This window comes from Chinchilla lanigera, unplaced genomic scaffold (assembly GCF_000276665.1).
Source record: "Chinchilla lanigera isolate Chin_1 unplaced genomic scaffold, ChiLan1.0 scaffold00061, whole genome shotgun sequence".
In the NCBI taxonomy this organism is placed as follows: Eukaryota; Metazoa; Chordata; class Mammalia; order Rodentia; family Chinchillidae; genus Chinchilla; species Chinchilla lanigera.
The window spans coordinates 9,942,499-9,953,272 of record NW_004955462.1 but is presented as its reverse complement, the minus strand read 5'-3'; positions in this window follow the sequence as shown (position 1 = coordinate 9,953,272).

Sequence of the window (10,774 nt, the reverse complement as noted above, 5' to 3'; positions counted from 1 at the left end):
GCCCGCTGCCCGCCGCCCGCGCTCCGCCCGCCGCCCGGCTGCCAAAGTTTCCCGATCACGTGCCACCCCTCGCGGCCGGGAGGTCAGGGGCCGGTCCCCAAGTCCGCCGCGGGGAGGGAGGCCCGGTGAGAACGTGGGCTGGAGACTGGGTACGCTTGTGGCAACTGCACCCCTGGAACCAGGAGAGGACAGACACACAAGGGCGGGAGACCCTGTGCACCTGGCTCGATTCCTTATGGGACTTAGACTAGCAAGTCCTGGAGGTGGGGGTGTTTGCTTTGCTGTTCCCCACCCACCCCTCCGTCTGGTTCCCTTTGCCACAGTGCAAGGAACGCAGAGGCTCAGCAGAATTGAAAAGGGGTAGGCGGGAATCCCTCCTCATAACTTTCCTTGTTAAGACATTATTCGGTAGAATGAGGACATACAGCCTCTTAACAGAGAATATGTAAAAGTAGAATGAAATACCCATTTATAAGGACGTAGATCGGCCCAGCCATTACAGTGTACAGGGGAAATTCACATGAAATATTTCCACTTTTAAAACGTGGGTTGGTCTGATGACTGTGGGAATGGGGTCACAATGTGTTCACAGAGAACTGAGAAGTGTATTCTGCCTTAATGTTCAGTAAGTCCACAAGGTGCTAAGAATCAAGGCTACAAGGATGGGTACGACAGACTTTCTGCTGCTAAGCAGCCTTCTCTTGGGTCAAGGACAGAGAGAAAGACCAGTCCACTAGAGGCATAACATTCCTTGTACAGTGTGGCAAAGGGTGTCATAGGAACTCGGGAAAACTGGCTGATGAACACAAGAAGGAACAAGTTAATCTTGGATGAGTGCTGAGGACCATAACCAAGGAGAATTAGCATTTGCAGAATGAGCAAGATTTGAACATTCTGGTGTAAACGTGTTAGGTGGGGAGCACTGTGGGCAAACGAAAGGGAGACAAAGCAGAAAGGTCCAGAACAGCCTCTGAAAACAGTGGCCCTAAACTTGAGGATGTTCCGGAAGCAGGAAGACCCCATTGTAGGGATGAATGTGTATATAAACAGGATAATACGTGAGAATGGGGGGAAGGGTGGAGAGACCCCGGATAGTGGTCTTCATGGCTGCCTGAAGTCTGAATTCCCCTCATATTTTTAAACTTTTCCAGCTGCAGAAGGCAGAAAGTCTAGGGCCACTTCCTTGACCATCTCAGCTCAAGTGCAGGGTTGGGGCCTCAGGCAAGGCCAGCATGCACTGACAGGGTTCTGAATCTGATTCAAGCTTTGTAAGAAGAACAAACAGCAGAGAATCAGTTTTGCTATGAGACAGCTGCAGAATTTACTGCCCAGGCTGGCTATGCTAGAAGTCAAAGCCATCACCCTGCTCCAAGGTGTGATTTTGGCTGCAATCTTGGTGTAGCATCTCCGTTCCAGTATATCATCTGCACTAGGATTTCTGTTTTCTTTTCAATTCCTTAAGCTACGCAATAGCTTTTTGTAAACTATCCCTTTTCTTATTTTGGCTAGGATGATTTCTAATGCATGTCATGTGAGAGAAATTTGAGAAATATATCTTTTCAAGAAAGAAAAATAGGAAGAAAGAAAGGAGAAAAAGAAAGGTACCCAGTATTTTTTAATTTATTAGGTTCTAGGCATAGTTCTAGATTTTCTCTGAACTGTCTCATTTATCCTAATGGAGAAACTTAGAACCAGAGAGGTTAACTAACCAGAGAGGGTAACTAACTTTGCTAAGGTCAGATAGCTAGTAAATGGCAGATCTAATATTTGAACTCAGATCTTCTGACCCCAAAATACATTATATGTGTTTGCACCATAGAAGGTACATCTATACCAAAAGCTTGATTGATGATATATTTATATTGTTCTGCCATTAACTGCTATATGAGATGTGATTGAAAAATACAATGAATATTTAAATTTAAAAAAATTTTCTTACTCTTAATCCTCCTCAGAATATTCCTGCTCATTTCAAACACACTTATTGCATCATTCTTCCCACTTTCTGAAGTGGGTTTAGAAGTCCTCATTCGTGTCTTTAGTTGGGCTGTTGTGACTGCCTCGATGTCTTGAATTGATTCAAAATGTTTACCTTTCATGGTCACTTTGTGGAAAAGAGCCAGAAATTGCACAGTACCAAATCCAGTGGGTAAGATGGAGGACACACCCTAAGATTTCTGCCAGCTTGCCTTTCTCTTGGATGGCACTCAGCAGCAGCATTCATCATGCTTTTGGTCATGTGTCACAAAGACACTCATGAAAAGGACTTCCAGAACTGCTTCAGAAAGTGGCAAGAACAGTGAAATAAGCATCTTCAAAGCAAGAGGGAGTATTTTGTTGGGGATTAATGACAATGTGTCTTTTATTATAATAAATGTTTAAAATTTAACATTCACCATATATTTGATCATCCCTGTGTGTGCAGACATACAGAGTGCAAAAGACTGAATAGTGTTTAGTATCTAAACATATCACAATGGAATTTTATGGAAAGCTTGACATAAAAGGAAGTTTATATGGGTGAAAAACTGAAGATGGACTCAGTAAAGAGAGCTAGGATGTGCACAAGAAGGGGACAGTGGATACTCACAGAAGTGAACCTTGTGTCCTCAGGGTGTATGATGTGTGTACTTCTACAGGAATCAAGAGGCTTGCAGAAAAGTGGTGAATCACAGAATGCAGATTTCTAGTCTACCATCCCAGAAGCTGCGTACTGCTCTGCATGTCTACTTCATAGCTAGAGAGGTACAGTTGGTCTATCTTAAATCTTCCTGAAATGGGGCCTCAGACCATACCCTAAATCACAACATGTGCCTCTCCCAACTGCACATTGTTTCCATGGTGACAGGATATTCATATAAATGTTAACCATACACCTAATGATTCAAAACCATGGAGCCTAGTGGATGGAGATGGGAGATGTCAGGTAATGGTATTGTTCTGCAGTACTGTTGGTGAGTAGTAGGATATGACACCAAGAATCCCAGTGTTATTCCAAGTGTGGTTTTTGAACTTCTAGCAGCAGAATCACATTCTAGCATCTGTTTAAAAAACAGATTTTCAGCTGGGCATGATGGCACTGTCTATAATACCTACAGTCTCTGAGGATGAGTCAGGAGGACCACAAATTAAAGCCTCCCCTCAACCAAGGGGAGCAATTTAGTGATTTAGCAACACCCTGTCTCAAACTAAAAACTTAAAAAAGGAATGAGGACATAGGTGAGTTCAAGGGCCTTGCATTCAATCCCCAGTGTGTTGGGGGGTTGGTATCAGAAATGTCAGGGTCCTGGAAATCTGCATTTTAACTGCCTTCCTCAAGTGCTTTCAATGGACATTAATGTTTAAGAATCAACCCATAGGACGGGCATGGTGGTGCATGCTGTAACCCCAGAACTTGGGAGTCTGAAGCCTGAGGATCGCTGTGAGTTTTAGGCCAGCTTGGACTACATAGTGAGTCCAAGGCCAGCCTGAACAACACTGAGATCCTTTCTCAAAAAAAAAAGAAAAAAGTAATCCATAGCTAACTGTCCTTTTGTTCTCCTGGGAAGCTGTTGAATTGGCTTTTGTGAATGATACTATGATCTGGCTTATCTCCTGTTGTCCATTTGTTTTAGCCAAACAGGATGGGACCCCACATAGAAGTTGATTTGTCACAACCGACAGAGGGTCTTGATCCCCAACTCATCATAGTTTCTTCTGCAGCCAGAGACCAAGATGTTGGAATCAGGTCTGGTGTGGGATCAGAGTGGGATTCTCAAGAAGCCACAGCTGGAACTGCATTTGGTGGGAAGAGGTGAGGACTAACAGGCAGCTTCGTCAAAGCTGCTCATATTAGAACAGAATTAGGACACAGAGAAAAGAGACGTGAACCACCACAAGGAGACATGCTGGTAGCTGGTAGCAACCACATAGTTATAAATATAATGCAGCTGAACCCTCTTTAAAACATGATTTCATTGCAGACACACAGGCATGCATGCACATGAATCCTGCTTAACGTGGTCTTTTTAAAGCACACAGATAAAATCATATTTCTCCTTCTCTCTGACTTTGCACTTCAGGAGGAATATATGAGGTGTGACTTTAAAACAGATGCCATGTTTCTTATCTAACACTGGTTCATCTCTCCTGCCCTGTGCTACCTGTTGTTCATTATCTTCCCCATCCCCCATACCTTCAAAACTACTCTTGATGAATTCTAAGTTTAAAAAATACCTAAATGAAACCAAGGAACTTAAACTTGGAGACCTGATGGCAAAATCGAAACATTTTCAGCTGTTTCATATTGAGAAATAAACTGTTTTGTTAAAAATAGAAAACTTTTAGGGCTGGAGATGTAGCTCAATGGTAGAGCACTTGCCTAACCTGCACATGGTCCTAGATTTGACCCCTAACACAACCAAAAACAAATTAAATATATAAAAAGCTTTAAAGGCTGTAAATACATATATAAAGTGCACGATTCTTCTACCTAAAAAAAACACACAAAAATAGACAAAGAGAAAAAAAAAACCTGAACCGCAACAGCGGTAAGTATACAATAAGTAAAAGACTGGGAGAAGATGCTAAAATGTCCCCAATTTTCAGCAGATTTAATCCAAGAGCTTGCAGTTTCAGGCTTAAATTCAATGTCAGTAGTGCTGGGTGCTGAACTAGGTGAGGTTTTATTTGTCCCATTCTAAGGTCAGACCCCCTCAGCAGTGGGGTGCTTCTGTCTGCATTAGTGTCTTAAAATGCTTTCCTGAAAAAGGTCAATCCAAGGGTAATGCGAAGAAGTGAAGAACAGAACATGAAAGTATGTTTACACCATAGTTTCAAATATGGAAACGTATTCAAAAGAGACAAAGGAAACAACAAAAGAATAAGGTTATCTCTGGGAAGACTTTCATTCATTTATATTTTCTTCTCTATAATTTTCTGTATATGCTAATGCTTCTGCAATGTAGAATAAGTTGCTGCACAAAAGATATGTCTCCGCCAAAATTTATGCAGTTTCTAGACATCCCAGGAGGAAGGAGAGAGGCCAGGAAGAAGGGGTGACAGGTGTTTTGTCAGGCCTGTAATTTTAGCCAGATACAATGCCCTGAAATGTACATCTGCTCTCATGATGCCTCCATTGTGAGTCATTAATCAAGTTAATTATAAATAGTTGAAGCCCTGGGAGCCCTTATTGACTGATACTTCAATGTATAATTTCTTTGTAATTTACAGAGCCAAATAAGAAGAAATGTTGCTTCTCTTTTATGAGCCCTGACTCTGGTTTTTGCTTTTGTTTCCATTTTTGTTTCAGGGTAAGCATCCTTTGGAGACCCAAGTAACATGGAGGGCCCCCAGCATGACAAAAGAGCAATTCGGATCCCAGTGGTCAATCAGTATACTGCACCCCAAATAGGAAAGAGGTGCCTTGGTGTGCTTGGGTCTTGGCAATTGAGTCCGAAGATTATTTCTCAGAGCCCTAAAAATTTATCTAGAGGCCTTCCCAGGTGTAAGTTGAAGATGGAACCTAAAGGAAGGAAGTGAGTCAGAAAGAGTATGTCATCATGACATCACCCCCCAGGAAAGGGTCAGGGAACGGAGCTGGAACGAGAAAGATGGAGCACTGAACAGCATAGAAAGAATCAGCTCACACCAGCAAAGGGCCAGCAGGGCTCTCAAAGTGTTAGAGAGCAGTAGCCCTGACCTTTGTGTTGGAATTGTGCCATAAGTATCTCTGACAAGTGTTAATGCTGCATCCAATTCTGGAGACTTGCACACTGGGAAAATCAATACGTAGTTTTCTAATTAACTACAAATTGCTCTAGCGTGTTCACCATCCTTTTTTTCTCTTCTCTTCCCTGAATTCATTCAGCTATCCCACACACATTTATTGAGTGCCTACTATATCTAGAAATTAAAGACAAATAGGAATTCAAAGATGAATGAGTCACAGCCTCTTGCACCAAAGAACTTATAGCTGAGTTGTAGTCATGTGTGGGAAGGAAGGCAAACATGTAATCTTTAAATATGATAGTGTGTGGCAGAGCCTATGTTAGGACACATACCAGGTAGGATTTGGGAACACAGAGGGAGGGAAAGGGTCAATTACCCATCAATAGTGCTGGTCAGAGATGTCTTCATGAAAAGGTGGTCCCTGAGCTAATCTTAAACATCAGCTGGATAGAATCCTGGGGTGGGGGTAGTACAGAGGCACAACTGACAGGCAGAGGTAAGAGTGGGACCTGCTGCCCATAGCACAGGCTCACAAAGCACAGAGTGGAAATAAGCTGGAAAGGTAGGCTGAGACCAAACAAGGGAAAAGGACACTTTGTCTGGATTTAATTGCACAAGCAAAGGACCATCCATAAGAATCTCTAAGTAGAACAACATCAGACCTGTGTTTCAGCATAGTTTTTCCAGCCTCTGCCATGGGAGAGCTTTTATGAGAGCCTAAGAAAGGGCAAGCACCATAACTAGGCTATGGGGCCACAGGAATAGGAATTGAGACAGATGTTAGAGGGAGACACAAAAGGCAGAGCCCACAGGATGTGACAAGAGGCTGCAACCACAAGGGATGACTAAAAAATACAGTGAGTGTGTACAGTCAAAGACACATTGCCAAGGATGCTAAGTGTGTTAGAAGTGAGAGGGAATTCTGAGTATTTTGAAAAGGATTAATGGCAATGTATCTCTTACTGTTATACATTTCTAAAATTTAAGAATTACCCCATATTTTTTATTTTAAAGAGAAAAGTACAAAAACAAAATAACAAAAAAGATGAAAACAAAACAACACAAAAACTATAAATATGATATTGAATTTCAAAACAAGATGATAGGAAATCAACAATGACTGTTGTATTAGTTATTGTTATCTTCGAAGTAGTTGCTCAGATTACCAGATATAGATATGCAAGATTGATCAAACAATTAAACATTAACTGTTCAAGAAAACCAATAGGAATTAGTGGTGCAATTATCTTAGCTATCTTGTGTACATATATTTCTCTTCCTTCTTTCTTTCTTTCTCTTTCTTTCTTTCTTTCTTTCTTTCTTTTTTTCTTTTCTTTTTTCTTTTTTCTTTTTCTTCTTTCCTTTGTCCAAGCTGTTCTTTCTTATTAAGCAGTTTCTTTTCCCTTTACAATATCTATTGTACCTTTGAGTTTTATTTACTCTTTCAGGTTCTCACACTAGGGAGACAATACGGTGTTTACACATGTGGGTCTGATTTATTTCACTTATGAGTAGGGTCTCCAGTTGCATCCATTTACCTATAAAAGCCTCGAGTTTATCTTTCTTTATAGCTGAGTAATATTCCATTGTATAAAAATACCACATTTTTCTTATTCACTCCTCGGTTGATGGGTATTTGGGGTTCCAAAATTTTGCTATGATAAATTGTGCTGCTATATACATGGGTGTATAATCTTCTTGATGATTTGTTGAATTCTGTTTGCTAGTATCTTATTGAGGATTTTTGCATCTATGTTCATTAAGGAGATTGGCCTATAGTTCTCTTCTCTCTAATTGTATTTTTCTCTGGTTTTGGTATCAAGATAATACTTGCCTCCAGGACAGAGTCAGGGAGTACTGCTTCCCTTTCAATTTCATTAAAGAGTTTGAAGAGTATTGGTATTAGATCTTCTCTAAATTTCTTGTAGAATTCAGTAGTGGATCCATTAGGATCTGGGCTTTTCTTTGTTGGTAAGTTTTTAATTACATTTTCAATCTCATTAACTGATATTGAGTTATTAAGAATTTTTATATCTTGATTCAGCTTTAATAATTCATATGTATCTAGAAATCCATGCATTTCTTCTGTGTTTTCCATCCTATGAGAGTAAAGATTTTCGTCGTAGGTATAGGTGATCTTCTGAATTTCCACAGGATCTGTAGTGACTTCACCCTTATCACTCCTCAATGCATGAATTTGAGTCTTTTCTTTCCTTTTTTTTGATAAAGTTGGCTAAGGGTTTATCAATTTTATTTAGTTCCTCAAAGCACCAACTCTTCAATTCATTCATTCTTTGTATTGTTTTGTTTCCATTGTGTTAATTTCTGCTCTGAATCTATAATTTCCTTCTATAGGCCTTGGGTTTGTCCTGCTCTTCTTCTTCTAGAAGCTTGAGGTGTAACACTCGGTTGTTTATTTGTGCTCATTCTGTTTTCTTGATGTGAGAATTCACTGCTATAAACTTCCCTCTTAGGATTGCTTTCATTGAGTCCCATAAGTTCCAGTATGTTGTTTCTGCATTCTCATTTAGTTGTAGATATTGCTTAATTTCTTCCTTTATTTCATCTGTGACCCATTGATGGTTTAGGAGGGTACTATTTAACTTCCATGTGCTTATGGAGTTTCTGCAGTTTCTTTTGCCATTAATTTCTAATTTCATTGCACAATTATGCATGAGATAATTTCAATTCCTTTGCATTTACTCAAGCATGTTCTGTGGGCCAGTATATGGTCTATTTTAGAGAACACTATCTGTGCAGCTGAGAAGAATGTGTATTCTGATGATGTTGCATGGAACAGTATAAAAACATCTAAGTCCATTTGTTCACAGGTTTGGTTCAGTTCTGTTATTTCTTTGCTGATTTTTTGTCTAGTTGATCTATCTGTTTGTGACAATGGTGTACTGTGATCTCCCGTTACAATTGTTTTATTGCTTATTTGATTTTTCACGTCTATTAATAATTGTCTTATATAGGTGGGTGCTGCTGTATTTGGTGCATATATATTTATGATTTTTATCTCTTCTTCTTGATGTCCCACTAACAAGTACACAGTGACCTTCTTTACCCCTTTTGATCATTCTTGGTTTGAAGTTGACATTGTCTGCAAAAAGAATATCTACCCCTGCTTTTTTCTGGGTTCCTGTTGTGTGGAAGATTGTTTTCCAGCCTTTGATTTTCAGTCTATGAATTTCCTTTTGCATTAAATATGTTTCTGATATATAGCATATTGTTGAATCTTGTTTCTTGATCCACTCTGCAAGTCTATTTCTTTTGATTGGTGAATTGAGGTCATTTACATTGATGGTTATAACTGATCTGTATTGTCTTATCGTGGTCATGGTATGTTCCTGCTGTTGGTTCCTTGCTTTTCCCCTCTGTTTAATTGCTTGTCCTGCCTGGTGGTTTCTTTCTGATGTTGTTCTTGGAATTGTCGTTATTTTCATCTTGTCTAGAACACCTTTTAGTACTCTTTGTGGCATTGGTTTGGTATTTATAAATCTCTTCAGTTGTTCTTTGTCATGGAAATATCCTATTTCTCCACTAATTTTGAAAGATTGTTTTTCACGGTACATCAAACTGGGCTGGAAGTTGTTTTCTTTCAAGACTTGAAATACTTCACTCCAAGGTCTTCTTGACTTGAGGGTCTGTGTTGAGAAGTCTGCCATGATTCTGATCGGCTTTCCTTTATAGGTGATGTTTCTTTACTCTAACAGCTTTTAATATATTGTGCCTGTGCTGAATTTCTGGAATCTTTATTATTATATGTCTTGGTGTAGTTTTATTTTGGTCAGGAATGTTTGGAGTTCTAAATGCTTCATTTATTTGTTTGTCAAATTCTTTATCCACACTTGGGAAGTTTTCTGCCATTATTTCTGTGAAGTTTTTTTTTTTTTTTTATGTCATTTGTGCTGTCTCCAGGTTTCTCACTGACCCCAGTCCATCTTATGTTATTTTTGCTTGTTTCATCTTGTAGCCATTGGTTTGATTTTTCATGATCTCTTGCTAATTTTAAGATATCTTTCTCTTCATTATCACTGTCTGTAATTCTGTCTTCAAGATCAGAAATCCTATCCTCTCCTTCATTCAACCTGTTGCATAGACTTTCAATGGAGGTTTTAATCTCTTGGATTTCTATTTGGATCTGTTTCATGAATTCTATTTCTTTCCTATGCTGGGCATTATTTGTTTCATTCATTTTTCCAAGCTCATCTCTTCTTTTATCTGTGTCTTCTCTATTTGATTTTAAGCATCATTTCTTCCTGTACCCGAGAGATTATTTTCTCCATATGCTTCTCCACTTTTTTTTTGTTTGTTTGTTTTTACTTCTGCTGCTATCATTTCAGGAAGTTCTAGTGTTTGATTTCCAAGTTCATCTATCTCCTTGATTTCTGGGTTTGTCTTTGGTGGGCTGGGGATCTGGAGTTGCATTTTGTTTCTATGTCTTGTCATTTTCTATTTTCTATTTTCTATTTTCTTTTCTATGTTGATACTTGCCAGTTTCTTATGATATATAGCCTTATTGCTAGTATTTAGGTTTCCCTAGAGAGTGTCTCTTCTTCAGGGATGTCTTCTAGATGTAGGTGGTTTCTTATAGCTATCCTAAGTCCCTAGCTTCCCAATTTGTAAAGGATGCAAGATTACCACTTGGCTCAGCTCCTAATCCTTTTATACAGGGCTGTGGTGTTGATTATGACTTCATACAGTCACAGTGTTATCATAGAGGGGAGAAAAACTGTTTATAACATGTATGACATCCTGGTTAAAGTAGTACAGTTAGTAATAACAATAGTTTCAAGTGCAGCTTAACTACTGATAAACTAGGGTAACCATTAATCTGTTACCTCTGAACCATGGGAGTAAACTCTAAAATTATGTAACAAAATCAACCATATACTGTGCACTTGTATGCAGTGTTTTTCCCCTTTGTCAGGTGATTTTACCCTTCTGTCAGGAGCAGAGGGGTTAAGATGGTTAGGGGATAGGCTAAAGTGAGGAGTGAGGTCAAATATAGTAATGTCAAGACCAGAAATTAAAGGATTATTCCCCCAAGTTTTGGGAAACA